Here is a 15,658-nt window from a genome sequence, read left to right as displayed (position 1 = left end):
CACCCAGCTTGGGGTGGGAAGAAGGCAGAAGAGCTTTTCCAGGAAAACTCTCAATCCTCAGAGCTCGATGGCTGGTGGGGACACCAGACAGAAACTTGTGGTGTCATAGAGGTGTAATGCCCGAAGTACCAAAACCTCCCACAAAAGACCACCAGAGTCGTAAGTCAAAGCCAAGTGGCAAGGGTCGTTTATTGCAGGTTCGAACCTGGACCTCTGTGCACTCGTTGCCGGTGACGCTAAGAGGCCTCAATCAGGGTTGGTACAGCATTTTTATAGACAGGGACAAATAGCAGAGGTGAGGTTTCAAATTACGAGGGGCCCGATTAGTTGATTTTAAAGTAAGGACATTTGTTGTTTTCTGATTGGGCGTCCTTTGTCTGTCCTTTGGCGGGAAGGCTTTGTCCGTTACTTGTGGCGGGAGGAAAAAAAAGGGGAAGGGGGTAGGTGAGGAATGTGCTAAGCAAGCAGGTTTACAGAAGCGAGAAATGCCGGTTAGTTTATGTACAATCACTCATTCCATTACATATCGGACTACATTTAGGAAGATTTACAACCCATTCTACTACACTGCGGGTTACATTCAGGAAAGGTCTCACAATGCTCGTAGCAAACAGCAAGCAAAACAGACTTCTCAGCAATTGTATTTCTTATCAAAGATCCATAATAAGCAGAAAAGAGAACCTAGCTTTAAACTAAGGTAGGGCTGTCATTTGGATTGTTCCTTTCAGAGGCTCCCGGGTTTCCAGGATCAAGTGTGTTTGAATTGTGAATCTTAGCTCAGCCACCCACTAGACAAGGTCTGAGTCATGGGGCATGTCATTTCTCTGAGATTTTATTTTCTTCTTCACAAAACAGACAGAATGAGGATTCCATTAAATAAATCATTGGGGTGCCTGGGTGGCTTGATCGGTTAAGCTCTGACTTCGGCTCAGGTCATGATGTCACAGTTTGCGGGTTTGAGCCCTGTGCAGAAGCCTGGAACCTGCTTCGGATTCTGTGTCTCCCTCTCACTCTGCCCCCCGCCCACCCCCCGCCATGCACTGTGTCTCTCATCCAAGAATCAACATAAAAAAAAATTTTTTTTTTTAATCATGTGAGAGCACCGTGCAGATTAAGAGCACACGCGTAGGGTCAGGCGTGGGTGTTATCAGGGGCAGCCGGTTGTGGAATCTCAGAGGGGCCTGAAGTTTGGCTTGGCCACTTAGCAACGGTGTGACCTCAAATGGGACCTCTTCCAGCCTCAGTTTTCCCACGTGTGAAGCGCGGACAATTTTATACGCCTCCCACACAAAGTCACTGCGGGACTTACAGCCAGGGGGCCCGAAGCCCCCAGCGCAGATGAGACACACGCGTGTCGTTGCCTCCCTTTCTCCACAGATGAGCTATTGTAAGGGACCGGAAAGGCTGCATCTCTGAGGGCTCCCTTCATGCTTATCACTCCTGAGCCTGTGGCGTCAACTGTACCCTATGCTCAGCTGCCGGGCTCATCTTGCATCTGTTTTTGAGATTCCTGGGGTTGAAAGGACAAAGACTCCTTTCCTCTGCCTGGCCTTCCCTCCACTGGCAGTCAGTTTTTCTGAGCGGTCCCTAGGCTTGCCAACAAAAGGCTATATGGGGGTTCCCCGGCGAAAGGGGCCCCCTTAGCCACAGCATGTCCCATGAGCTGAGTCACGGGCATATTTAGCAGGTGACCATCATAGTATTCTTAAAGCCTCTCCCCCCTGGCTCACATGTGAAGCCTGTATCAGCTGCCGCACCTGGAGCGTTCACAGGGGGAGACGGACAGTCCCCCTTCGCGGAGTAAACAGACCCCACGCTGTCCCCTAGAGAACAGCCTCCTGTACGTCTGGATCGCACGTAGCCATCTGTGATTGTTTCCTTGTGAGCTGGGGGTCCTCTATCGGCAGCAACATGCTCCCGCACAAAGCGGCCGTCAAAACCTCTCACCCAGCTCTTCCGCTCACAACCCGTTTTACCAGATGTTCCTCAGGAAGCTAATGCCCCTGACCCACAAAATGACACAGTTCCTTCACACCGTAGCCCTGGTTTCATTAGTTTCTGGGTTTTGCCCTCCTCCTACAGTGACTGCTTTCTTTTCTTTCCAAACTCACCCAGGCCCCAATCTGGGCTTGGTTTCGGCCTCAAGGCCCAACTCAGCACTTCTGCTTGCTTTTGTTTTAGCTACTGTGAGTAACAGCAAGCAAAGGATCGTTATGTTCAGCTTCTTGTTGTCTGGCATTTCCTTCCCTTTCCAGTGGCTCACCTCCCCTGGAGCAGCTTCCCTCTCTCAACTCCGCTGGTAACGTTTACTTTTAGTAACTGAGTCCAGGAGTCCATGCTCCAGACTATAAGTGATCCCACGACCATCCAGGAATCCAATGTTCTTCATCCCCCAGCCTGTCATCCTGTCTCTTCCCAAACCACGTTTCTGTGACCCAGGGCTGTTCTAGCAAATTGCACTTGTGACAGTGACTAAAAGGATTTCTAATTCCAGCATGTGGTCTGGCGGGGGGGGGGGGGGGGGGGGGGGGGCGGGGAGTGGGGAGCAGGGTTCCTCCATAACATCAAGCAATTCTCAGACAGCAGCTGGGTAGTTTACAATTCAACAAAATTATGACACTATCCACCCTGAGAGAGCATGAGATCCCACAGGAGAAAAGCCCAGTCCTATCAGACCACCGCTCTCCCACCTCAGATGCGAGGCTCAGGCCCGGGTCCTTACCTGTGGCTCAGAATGCCTGGCTACAAATAACACATTCCAATGACCTCCTCCTTGAGTTGAATTAATTTGCTAGATCCCTGGTTTATGTTAAAAGGGTGTAACTCAGGAACAGTCAGGTAGAGGACAAGCACAGGGCAAGGTGTGTGGGTGGAGGGGCGGGGTGGGGAAGGGTGGAGCTTCCACGCCACCCTTCCAGAATCTCCACCCGTTCCCCACCCTGAAGCTTTCCAAACCCTGTCTTTTCCCCACCACCTACCTCCCAGTTTTTATGGCGGTTTCATTCCATAGGCCCGATTGATTACATCAATGACCAATGGAGATGGCTTCCACCTGGTTGCCAGGAGAAGCAACGTGTGATTGGAGGTTTGGAACTCTCAGTCCCACCCGCAGATTTCTGGGGAAAGGGCAAGGCTGGAGATCCTTAATCTCAGGTGCAGGCCAAAAGTCACCTCATTAACCGAAGGAAAGACACCATCATCACTCTCATTACTTAGCAAATGCCAAGGTTTTTAGGAGCTCTGTGGCAGGAACAGTGGACAAGGACCTAATATATATTTCTTATTATAAATCACAATATCACTTTCACTGAAAGCGAATGCTACTCTATTTGGTTTCACTGTTCCCTTGTGGGTATGCCTTCACCTCTTGGGGGAGATTATACTCTTTTTAGGACAGGTGCTATGTCCTTTACAGCCCCAGGGAGAGGGTTAGGAATATGGTAGGAATGCAATTTCTACCATGTGTGAGGGAATTAAGGGAAATAAAGAGCTTGCTCCGCAGTCAGGGTGCAATGAACTAATACAACCACTGGGGAGCAGTGGAGGACCGAGCTGTGAGCTTGGCCCAGCCTCTGGGAGGTAACCCAGGGGTTGGGGGAGTTGGGGGGAGTACAGGTAGCAGTGGGCCCCTGACAGCACAGCCAGGGAGGATGGCCCCGGAGGAGGCTCTCCCACGAGATTTGGAGGAGGGGTAAACAGGAGGAGAGGAAATGACCCACAGCCAAGCCTTCCGATTTTCCCACCATCATCACCCCTGAAGTCCCGGGACTGACTGGGGAGCCCACAAGTCAGGGGAGGGGGGTGGACATTTCTTCCAAATGAGCATGCCCCCTTGGTTCCAGACACAGTGTTGATACAGTGGGGTCCTGTCCTTCAGGGCAGCCGGCCTAACCCTGGCCCACAGCCCAGCCAGAGTCATTGAGCGGAGAGACCACACTGTCTAAGGCTTCAGGAAGCCAAGAAAAATACCCCAAAGCAGAGGGATCCATGGGCTCAACCAAGCCAACACCACCAAGTGCCAGTATTTCCCAGGAAATATGCCAAAATGCCTTTATCCCTGACGGGCGTTGCCAGCCAGTAGAGCCGGCCTGTCCTACCACAGGCGCCTGCGCCCTGCTCTGAGCTCACACAATCGGAGTCCTTCCGCTGGTGATGGGAACCCACTTCAGAGAAACCTTTCACCGCGGTGGGGGGGGGGGGGGTGGGCAACCGGGATACACAGGGCAGGTGGGGGTTGAAACACAGCGAGGGTTTCGGTACCCTCCAGTAGCTGCGTGTACTGTAGGCCTTGACCTTGGCTGGAGCGCTAAGTTCCGACTGTGTTTAAGGCAAGGATTTTCAAGGTCAGAACTTTTCAGCAGAGAAGCTTCGATGACGGTTGCGGCCGTCAGGCAGGCGTTGGAGTTAGAACACACAGTGGACAGGCTTGGCCCTGGTGGCTCAGCCCAGCGTGGTTTCTCGCCTGCAGTGTCTGAAAGGATGTGCTGGGGAACTACCCTCTGCGTGACAGCTGCAGTGAATTCTGATTTATGGCTGCTGTGCCTCCCTCTGCCACCTGGGGCTAGGAGCTTTTGGAAAGGCTTTCTGGCAGCCAGTGCAGGTCGTTCCATTCCTGGTGCTCCCTGGCCCGCTGGGGCACTGCGCACCCTCCCTCTGCTGGCCCGTGGAGGGGAGAAGGCGGTCCACCTGCCTGGCCTGCCTCCCGGGAGCCTGGTGGAGCTGCCCCCCGCCTGGCGGTTCCCAACCCCCCTCTGCCTGTTCCAGCTCCTGCGCTCTGGGAAGCCGGCCTTGTAAGGCCTCCCCGGCTACACCCTGTCCCTGCCCCCTTGCCAGGCAGTGTTCCTTTGGCCCTGTCTGCCCTCGCTCTTTCTCACACGTGATCAATATTTCGTGCCATCTCCTCTCCCAGGCTGTAAAGCCCCTGCACTATAGAATGATCATTCCTTCTCCTTATTAAATTAACAAATGTTTATTGACTAACCACCATGGGCCAGGCACTGAGCTAAGTGCTAAGGAGCAGAAGAGCCATGGTCTTGACCCTTGTGGGGCTAACAGCCGAGCAAATAAGCAAGTACACAGCAAACAAACAAATAGGTTACAGAGAGTGTAACACAGTCCCCGAAGAAAGCAGAGCTTATGTGACTAGAAGGGGATGGAAACTTCTTTCAGCACATGGACAGGAAGTGACAGTCCTGTTGAGGCCTTGAAGGAAGAAAGTGCCTGAGGCTCAAAGTCCTGTGTGTCTGTCAGCTGGCTGCTGTCCCCTTCTAGGCACACCCCGGGAGAAGCTGGCCCAGGGGCCCCTCAAGTGCAAGGCCCTCTGGTAAAGTAGGCTTGATTTTCTAGAAACTGATGGACACCCGGTGTGAGAGCACAGTGATTCGGGGGTAGTGGTAAGATATGCAACAGTGAACCTGACTTGTCTTACAGGAGTTCCTAATTTCCTACCAAACTGCCGGTGGCATGGTCTTCCCCTTTTGGTAAGGAAGAAACCCACTCTTAGGTAGCCCGGGTCCCAAACCTTGGGGCGATCCCTAACCCTCTCTCAAATGCTGGAGCCAGCTACAAGACAGCTCCAAGGTTCTAGACGCTGGCCACCTCTGCCCACCTCCACCACGGCCATCCTATTCCAGCCCTGTAGGACGATGCCTACCGGGTCTCCAGCTTCCCCTCCCACCCCTCACCCCCGGAAATCAAGTCAGCGTTGGCACCGTTCTGCACAAACCCTCTCAGAGCTGCCAGCTCTGGGAGATTCAGACTGTAGTGTAATGTGGTTAACACTTACGCACTACACAGTGCTGTAATTACCCATGAGAACAGTCATGCTCCTGAACTCTTACCTCCATTCCTCCCCATCCACTCTGCTCCTGCGGCCACCCTGCTTTCCTGAAACAGGCTGAGCACACTCCCACCTCAGGGCCTTTGCACTTGCTCCTTTCTCTGCTGGAGCACTTCCTGCCCCCGCTCCCCACACCAGGTACTGACATGGCTCCCTCTCTTAAAGCTCTCTAATGCCTCTGCTGAAACATCAATTTATTATGGACACTCCATCTCCTCCTTTTCCCAGCTGCCCCCAACATCCACCGCAGGAGCTTGTTTTTGTTCCCTCCATGACATTTTTGGTCTAATACATTTGTTATTTATTTTCTTGCTTGTTGTCTATGTCTCCCCACTCGTTGGAAAAAAAGAGCTTTGTCTTGTTCACTGTTGTATCTCCAGCACAGAACACATTGCTTGGCATGTGGCAGACATTCAAAAAATATTTGCTGAAAAAATATATGCAAAATATAGATAGCGCCAGACCATGGAGAACATTCTAGACCATGTTAGATGATGTGGATTTTCTTCTAAAAGCAATAAGAAGCCATTGGAAAGGTTTAAGCAGTGGTAGAAGTGATCTGCCTTCTATTTTGAGTTTACTGTGAATGTGGTGTGGAGAATGACCAGAAGCAGGGGGCCAGAGAAAGAGGTGGTGGAAAAGCCCAGTAAAGAGGCCAGTGGCTTGGACCAGGATGGTGTCAGCGGATATGAAGCAAAGGCTATAAGCAAAGTAACTGGCAGATCAGCTGGGAAAAAGCCAGTGTCCAGGTCCAGAAGTTCTCCTCGTATGGTCCTGGTCCTACGTGATTCACCATCAGCAGCCTGAAGGCCAAGGACAGCCCCACTGCGTGGGCTCTTGGGCAGAAGGAGGAGGACTAGACCCTGAGCTCATCTTCTGCAGATGGGAGTTTGAGCTGAGCCACCCACACTTCTCCCCTTATGGCCAACAATGAGCATCTTCACAGCAAGGGCTATGCTGTTCCTCTGTATCTCTCTCCCCCAGCCCAATGCTCACACATGCATATGCCTGAAGGGATTCGGTACTGTTGCAGGTTGGTGTCTCTGAGAGCAGATGCCAAAACAGACTGGAGGACAAGAGGTTTATTGGGGTCAACACCTGTGCAAGGAAAGGAAGGAAGCAGCAGTGAACAGCAGGAGAAGTCCATTATGATGTAAACCTGGCCAACCTGGTGGGGAGTTGGGGAGCAATTATCACCCACTCCAAGTTGGGCCCAAATGGCCAGGCCTTGCGCCACTGAATATAGGCCGTTTAGGAAGGGCATACCCCCGGGTGAGACAGCACTCTGCAGTTGAGGCAGATTCTGAAGGAGCTGATAACAGGAGGCATTTGCTGCCAGCATTTCAGCTGGATCCCTTCCTTTAAGGGATCTCTGTATCTGCCATGGAGAGGATCTAACTGTGGGCTGTTAGGCCAAGACGCAGGGCCCCTTCCTCTGCAGTGAGAACTGGCTCTCAGGAAGAGTTTCTGCAACAGCTTGGCTCTTTCTAGGCCTCTCGGCTGACTGACCCGCCTGACCTCATGCATAAGCCACTGGCCATGTATCAGAGCATCTCTTCAGACTCCAGGGAGTGCTTCTAGACCGGGGTGGATATTTTGAAATTAATTTAGTGGACCATTTTAGAGTTATTTCAGCATCTTTGGTATCGTGGAAAGATCCAGGCTCCGTGGTCAGGTACTCCAGCATTCTAATACTGCATCTACTACACGCCGACCCCGTGACCCCGAGCAAGTTAACGAGCCTTCTGGGAGTATTTTCCTTCTTCTGTAAAATGTGTGGAATGATGCTCAAAAGCCAGGCACTTGAGATTAAGGGCTGTGTCTTACTAGCCTTGTCTTCTCATAGGCCTGTAGGTTTCCCCTGAATGAACGTCACTCACTGTGTTATGTGTGCCCTGTCTTATGCAGTGGTAAGTGCTGGGGGTGAGGGGCTGCTGTTCACACCGACAGATCTGAGTGGGAGTTACCCACTTCTCCTGCTGCCGGAGGCTCCTCCATCTGACTGCCACTTCACCCCACCATGCAGGGTTCATGGCTGGAAACTTAGCCCCAGCCCAGAGACTTGCCCAGAGCTGGTGCCTGCCACCCATTGGCTGCCATGACGGAAATCTGCGATAACTCAACGGGGCCTCGATGGCACCCGAACAGCTTGCGACATTCTCTGGGAATGAGTCCCAATTTTACCCCGACCTCAGCCCATCTTTCAGGAATCTCATTGGTACAGCACGCAGCATGCTGGCCCCAGCTGGACTCTAAAGTTGTTCATGAGTAAAGCATCTGCCATAGTTTGCTGGCTTACTGGGATTTCACGTCACCCTGGTAAAGCTCTCCTGAGCTCCTTCCTGTCAGCTCTCTTCCACCGACAGATATTTGTGTTTTCTTTAGGTTGTGCGAGGAAAAGACTGCCATCCCACAGGGCAAGTGCCACAGATATTGGTAAGACGGCAAAGAATCTAGGTTTATCCAACTCAGCAAATTGCCCCCTGGTTTTTCAGAGCAGAGCCCTTATTTTTACTCCATAGAGTGTGGTGTAGTGGGATAAGCACCTGCTATGGATCTAGCAAGACCTGAGTTTAACTCCCGTATGGTCGTGAACAAGTCAGCTCGACTTCAGAGGGTTTCCATTCCTTTATCAGTAACACTTCCCTTGCAGGTAGGTTGAGGGCTTAGAAAAGTAATTGCCTAAGACACAGCAGCTGCTCAACAGCATGCACTTGTCATTTCCTTCTGCCAAGAGGAAGGAACAACCCGTGAGCAGTGCTGGTGTCTGTCTTACATAATGCCATGTGATTTGTACTCGATGTGAAGTGATGCATCTGGCATCTGGTGCACTAGATCATGACCAAGCAGGTCAACAGGACAGCAGGTGCCTGGAAGGGTGAAGGGCTGTGGTGTGGCCCTGAGAGGGACTGTCCTACACAATAGAGCCTCTGAATAGTGAAGCAAAAGACAGAGGGTTGTGCTGTTCTCCCACCACTACCATCCACGTTTATGGTATCCTCTATACAGGTCGGACTAAGAATATGGCTCAGACCCTGCTCTGCCCTCTACGTGCAGGAGAGGCTGGCATGCACTACAAACACTGAAACAGGGAGATATCTCCAGGCAGGAAGAAGGCAAAGATTCAGAGCTCATAAACTTACATATCCAAATGGAAGACTTTAAAGGCGGGAGCCATTACTGTCTGGTGGCTGTTGAGTACCTAACACATAAGAGGTATTCAATATGCACCACATTAGCAAAATGAAGCATAAAAATCATGCGATCATCTCAATGGATGCGCAAAAAGCATTTGACAAAATTCAGCATCCATTTGTGATAAAAGCTCTCAATAAAGTGGTATGGAAGAAACACAATTCAACACAATAAAAGCCATATATGACAAACCCATGGCTAACATCATACTGAATACGGACAAACTAAAAGTTTTTCCTCTAAGATCAGGAACAAGACAAAGCTGCCAACTCTCACCACTTTTATTCAATATAGTATCAGAAATTCTAGCCACAGCATTAGCAAAAAAAAAAAAAAAAATCAAAAGACATCAAAAATGGAAAGAAGTAAAACAGTCATTCAAGGTGACATGACACCATATACAGAAAACCCTAAACACACTAACAAAAAGCTTTATGACTAATAAATGAATTCAGTAAAGTTGCAGCATCAAAAATCAATGTACAGAAATCTGTTGTGTTTCTATATATGAATAATGACCTATCAGAAAGAGGAATCAAGAAAACAATCCCATTTAAAATCGCATCAAAAAGAATAAACTATAGGGGCGCCTGGGTGGTGCAGTCGGTTGGGCATCCGACTTCAGCCAGGTCACGATCTCGCGGTCCGTGAGTTCAACCCCCGCGTCGGGCTCTGGGCTGATGGCTCAGAGCCTGGAGCCTGTTTCCGATTCTGTGTCTCCCTCTCTCTCTGCCCCTCCCCTGTTCATGCTCTGTCTCTCTCTGTCCCCAAAATAAATAAACGTTGAAAAAAAAATTTAAAAAAAAAAAGAATAAACTATATAGGAATACATTTAACCATGTAGATGAAAGATCTATACACTGAAAACTGTAAGACACTGATGAAAGAAACTGAAGAAGACCCAAATAAGGGGAAAGATAAAATGTAAAGATAAAATTAATGTTCATGGATTGGATGGAAGAATGTTGCCAAAATGTCCATACTACCCAAAGCAATTCACAGATTCAGGGCCATTTCTATCAAATTTCCAATGGCATTTTTTAATAAAAAGAGAAAATGAGAATCATAAAATTTGTATGGAACCACAAAAGACTCTGAATTGCCAAAACAATACTGAGAAAGAGGAACAAAGCTGGAGGAACTATGATCCCTGATTTCAAACTCTATTACAAAGCTGTAGTCATGAAGACAGTATGGTACTAACAAAAATATACAGACGCGTAGATCAATGGAATAGAACAGAAAGCCAAGAAATAGGCCCACACATGTATGGTCAATTAATTTATGGCAAAGGAACCAAAAATATCCAATGGGAAAAAGTCTCTTCAACAAATGGTGTTGGGAAAACTAGACAGCTACATGCACAAAAATAAAACGGAACCACTCTCTTAACACCACATGCAAGAATTAACTCAAAATGAATTAAAGGCTTGAACGGAACACCTAAAACCATAAGACTCCTAGAAGAAAACATAGGTGCTAAGCTCCTTGACAGCAGTCTTAGAGATATATGTATTTTGGAATTTGCACCCAAAGCAAAGGCAACAAATGAAAACTAAAAAAAGAAAAAAGAAAACAAACAAAAAAAACTACATCAAACGAAAAAGCTTCTGCACGGCAAAGAGAACCATCAACAAAATGAAATGAAAAGGCAACCTATGAAATGGGTGAAAATATCTGCAAATCATATATTTCATGAGGGGTTAATTCCCAAAATAAATAAATAAATCCATACAACTCAAAAGCAAAACAACACTCCAATGAAACAATGGGCAGAGGATCTGAATAGACGTTTTTCCAAAGAAGACATCCACACGGCCGACACACACATGAAAAGATGCTCAACATCACAAGCCATCAGGGAAATGCAAGTCAAAACCACAATGAAACATCACTTCACACCTACCAGACTGGCTACTAGTCAAAAAAAGGCTACTGTCAAAAAAAGGTAAGAAATAACAAGTGTTGGTGAGAATGTGGAGAAATGGAATTTCTCCTCGTACACTGCAGGTGGGAATGTAAATTGGTGTAGCCAGTATGGAAAACAGTATAGACATTTCTCATTAAAAATGGAACTACCATATGATCCAACAATGCCACCTCTGGGCAATTATCTGAAGAAAACAAAAATGGTAGTTTGAAAAGATATACGTGACCCTGTGTTCATTGTGGCATTATTTACAATAGCCAAATTATGGAAACAACTTGGGTGTTCACCAGTGGATAAAGAAGATGTGGTGTCCACACACACAGATATGCGCACATAGAGGAATGTCACTCAGCCATAAAAAGGAATGAAATTTTACCATTTTCAGCAACATGGATGGACCTAGAGTATATTACGCTAAGTGAAATAAGTCAGAGACAGTCAACTGTCATACAATTTCATGTCTACATAGAATTTAAATAACAAAACACCAAAAAACAAGGTCATATATACAGAGAACAGATGGGTGGTTGCCAGAGGTGAACGGTGGAGGTGGGCCTAAGTGAAGGTGGTCCAAAGTTATGAACTTCCAGTTATAAATAAATATGTCATAGGGATATGATGTACAGCATGATTACCATAGTTAATAATAATGTACTGCACATTAGCAAGTTGCTAAAAGAGTACATCTTACAAGTTCTCATCACACACACAAATTTGGTAATCATGTATAGTGACGGATATTAACAAGACTTACTAGACAGATGTTAACTAGACTTACTCCTTTCACAATAAACACAAATTCTAAATCATTATGTTGTACACCTGAAACTAATGTAATGTTGCATGTCAATGATACCTTAATTAAAAATAAGTAAGTAAATAAAAAAATATGGATTTCATGACCCCCCCAAATAATAATGATAAACAAATTAGACATTAGTGGTAAATATCAAGAAAGAGGTTTCTTTTTTTTTCAATATATGAAATTTATTGTCAAATTGGTTTCCAAACAACACCCAGTGCTCATCCCAAAAGGTGCCCTCCTCAATACCCATCACCCACCCTCCCCTCCCTCCCACCCCCCATCAACCCTCAGTTTGTTCTCAGTTTTTAAGAGTCTCTTAAACTTTGCTTTGGCTCTCTCCCACTCTAATATCTTTTTTTTTTTTTCCTTCCCCTCTCCCATGGGTTTCTGTTAAGTTTCTCAGGATCCACATAAGAGTGAAAACATATGGTATCTGTCTTTCTCTGTATGGCTTATTTCACTTAGCATCACACTCTCCAGTTCCATCCACGTTGCTACAAAGGGCCATATTTCGTTCTTTCTCATTGTCATGTAGTACTCCATTGTGTATATAAACCACAATTTCTTTATCCATTCATCAGTTGATGGACATTTAGGCTCTTTCCATAATTTGGCTATTGTTGAGAGTGCTGCTATAAACATTGGGGTACAAGTGCCCCTAGGCATCAGTACTCCTGTATCCCTTGGATAAATTCCTAGCAGTGCTATTGCTGGGTCATAGAGTAGGTCTATTTTTAATTTTTTGAGGAACCTCCACACTGTTTTCCAGAGTGGCTGCACCAATTTGCTTTCCCACCAACAGTGCAAGAGGGTTCCCGTTTCTCCACATCCTCTCCAGCATCTATAGTCTCCTGATTTGTTCATTTTGGCCACTCTGACTGCGTGAGGTGATATCTGAGTGTGGTTTTGATTGGTATTTCCCTGATAAGGAGCGACGTTGAGCATCTTTTCATGTGCCCGTTGGCCATCCGGATGTCTACTTTAGAGAAGTGTCTATTCATGTTTTCTGCCCATTTCTTCACTGGGTTATTTGTTTTTCGGGTGCGGAGTTTGGTGAGCTCTTTATAGATTTTGGATACTAGCCCTTTGTCCGATATGTCATTTGCAAATATCTTTTCCCAGTCCGTGGGTTGCCTTTTAGTTTTGTTGGTTGTTTCCTTTGCTGTGCAGAAGCTTTTTATCTTCATAAGGTCCCAGTAATTCATTTTTGCTTTTAATTCCCTTGCTCAAGAAAGAGGTTTCAAAAAAGAGAGATTTTTAAAATTGGGAAAATGGAAGCATGTATCAGATTATATATATTTTACGGTCTTGTTGGGAAGCATTTTAGTTAGATTGAGACTTTCTTGGGGAGTACCCAGGGGGGACTCAATCACATCAAGGAATAAAAATTGGGAAATGACTGATTCAGAAGGAATGGTTTTAAAAATGCAATCATTTGATCTACAGAGGGGAAAACTAACGTGTAATGTCAAAAAAGCCCCAATAATTTTCTTGTGTTATATAATTTCTCTCTTAACCAATTAAAGTAATAACTGTACTTAGTTGCAAAGGACAATTTAAAAAAAAAAAAAAAAACTGTCTCAAGAAGCCCGTTAAAGGAGGAATATATTACCTGGCAGGTAGAACACATTAGCCAGCCCCAGGTACTGACAGTTACACACGAAGTCACTCACACACATACCAGGAAGCCACCTCAAGGCTCTGTGGATTCAGAAGCCAGGCTGAGTGTTTCCAGGGACTAAAGGTTGGCTGGGAGGGAGCAAAGATGGCAGAGGCCTAGCACACAGGGCTCACCTGGCAAGGTTTTCCTGGCGCAGAGAAGAAACATAAGAAACTTTAGGCTAGAGCCTGGGAAAAGAGGCCTCTGGCAAATGACAGCTGACCCTTGAACAAGGTGGGAGGTTAGGGGCACCGACCCCCATGCAGTCAAAAGTCTCCGTGTAACTTCTGACTCCCCCCTCAGACTAACTACTGATAACCTACTGTTGACCTGAAGCCTTACAGATAACGTCAGCAATCAGTCAACACATATTTCCTATGTTATATGTATTATAGACTATATTCTTGCGATAAAGTCAGCTAGAGAAAAGAAAATGCTAGTAAGAAAATCATAAAACACACCTAAGATACTGCCTATAAAAAATCTGCAGACAAATGGACCCGCACAGTTCAACCCCGTGTTGTTCAAGGGTAAACTATATATGCTTCTCCTTGTTTATCAAGGCAGGGCTTGACCCATTTGCGACCCACCTGCCCACCTCCCTGGGAGAGCTGAAGAGGGTGGAGGCAGTAGGAGGAGACGAGGTTTGACAAAATGCTACTTTCTATTCTTTCTTTCCTAAAATGGACTCAAGGTGATATTCTCAAAGGGATGAGGCCAGTTTATCCTTTGAAATTGCAGGGTCCTATTGCTAAAATGCTATCTTTTATTCAAGCCAGAGATGCCTGGGGCCACAGGGAATGTCTTTGTGTATTTTCAGCGTGGTCTTGTGATTTCTGGCAGTGTCATGGGTCCGGGCAAGCCGCCTTTTGGGACAATGACCCTTCAAATGTCAACAAGCCACTCTCCTTGGAGAGATTAGAGAGGAAGACGGTCAGTCCGGGCATGGCATTTGAAACACCCTTTGCCAATACTGCTAAGCTTTTTGAATGCTCTTATTAAACTATTAAAATTTGCTTAGTCACCCAGGTGTGCACAATTCGACTGTACTTTTTCATCAAATATCTGCTCTCTTAGGTAAATTGTATTCAGTCTCATCCACTTCAGGAGAGTGCTTCCTTAGCCGTCTAATGGTGGAATAACAGCACCCAACTCACAGAATGAGGACTGGGTGAGGCAGTGTTTCTAGAAATCCGGAATCCAGGGGTCTAAGTCTCTGTAGCCATAATGCTACATGACCTTTGACATTTTGTGTAACTTTCCTGGCTCATTTTTCTCAAAGGCAGAATTGCAATAATAATTCAAAGGGGTGCCATTTAATTTTATTTCATTTTTTAAAGCTTGTGTTTATGTTGTGTTTTCAAGCTCCCTCATGTTATGGGAAATAAAAGCATTAAAATGAAAATCACAGGGTGTCTGGGTGGCTCAGTCGGTTGGGCATCCGACTTCAGCTCGGATCATGATCTCACAGTTTGTGGGTTCGAGCCCCACGTCGGGCTCTGTGCTGGCAGCTCAGAGCCCGGAGCCTGCTTCGGATTCTGTGTGTCTCTCTCTCTCTGCCCCTCCCCTGCTCACACTCTGTCCCCCCCAAAAATAAATATTAAAAAATTTTTAAAAATAAAATAAGATAAATGAGAATCACAAAGGTAATAGTTCTAAAACCTAACTAAATAAGAAATGGCAACTAGGAGGGTATAGACCGTCCTCGGTGATGCTTCCTCATTGCTCATTTGGATTCAGCCCACACCAGTTCAGCATGTAATAAGATGAGGCCCTTAAAAATTCATACTGAATTTCATCATTTCTGTCCATGTACAAATTCCATGCTGGCTCGGGGTAATTTCTGTGAAGTGACTGTGCCTTTCTCGTAATTTATGTTCTCTTTTCACTCTGTGGGGGCTGGACGCAGATGCCTGCAGGAGTGTGAGTTTGATTAAGCCGTTGTGGGTTCTACCTGTGTGAGTGTCTCTGCGCCATTCCTGGCTGGGCTGGTGCTTCCAAACCCCACTGGGCAGAAGGGCTGAAGGTGGATAGTTCTCAGTCTGTGCACCAAAAAGGGTGTGATGGCTCAGCTAGCAACCCCAGGAGCCAAACAAAGGAAAGTGTGGCACTACATTCCCTTAGCCAGAGCAAACACTTCTATATTGCTCCAAGGGACACCCTGGACCTAGGCAAACTTGGGAAATTCAAAGGCTGATCCCTAGGGTCAGTGTAATGGGTCTCAAGGCT

The 15,658-nt window shown here is 46.8% G+C and overlaps 1 long non-coding RNA gene across 1 annotated transcript in view; it reads right to left on the bottom strand.

Annotated features, from left to right (window-relative positions):
* The window catches only part of LOC123601196, a 54,490-nt gene that overhangs the window by 15,060 nt on the left and 23,772 nt on the right, over window positions 1–15,658 (bottom strand). The gene's annotated exons all lie outside the window — the stretch shown is intronic.

This window comes from Leopardus geoffroyi, chromosome A1, assembly GCF_018350155.1.
Source record: "Leopardus geoffroyi isolate Oge1 chromosome A1, O.geoffroyi_Oge1_pat1.0, whole genome shotgun sequence".
Taxonomy (NCBI): domain Eukaryota; kingdom Metazoa; phylum Chordata; class Mammalia; order Carnivora; family Felidae; genus Leopardus; species Leopardus geoffroyi.
The sequence above is the reverse complement of the archived record's forward strand: the minus strand, read 5'-3'. Positions and strand labels throughout refer to the sequence as shown.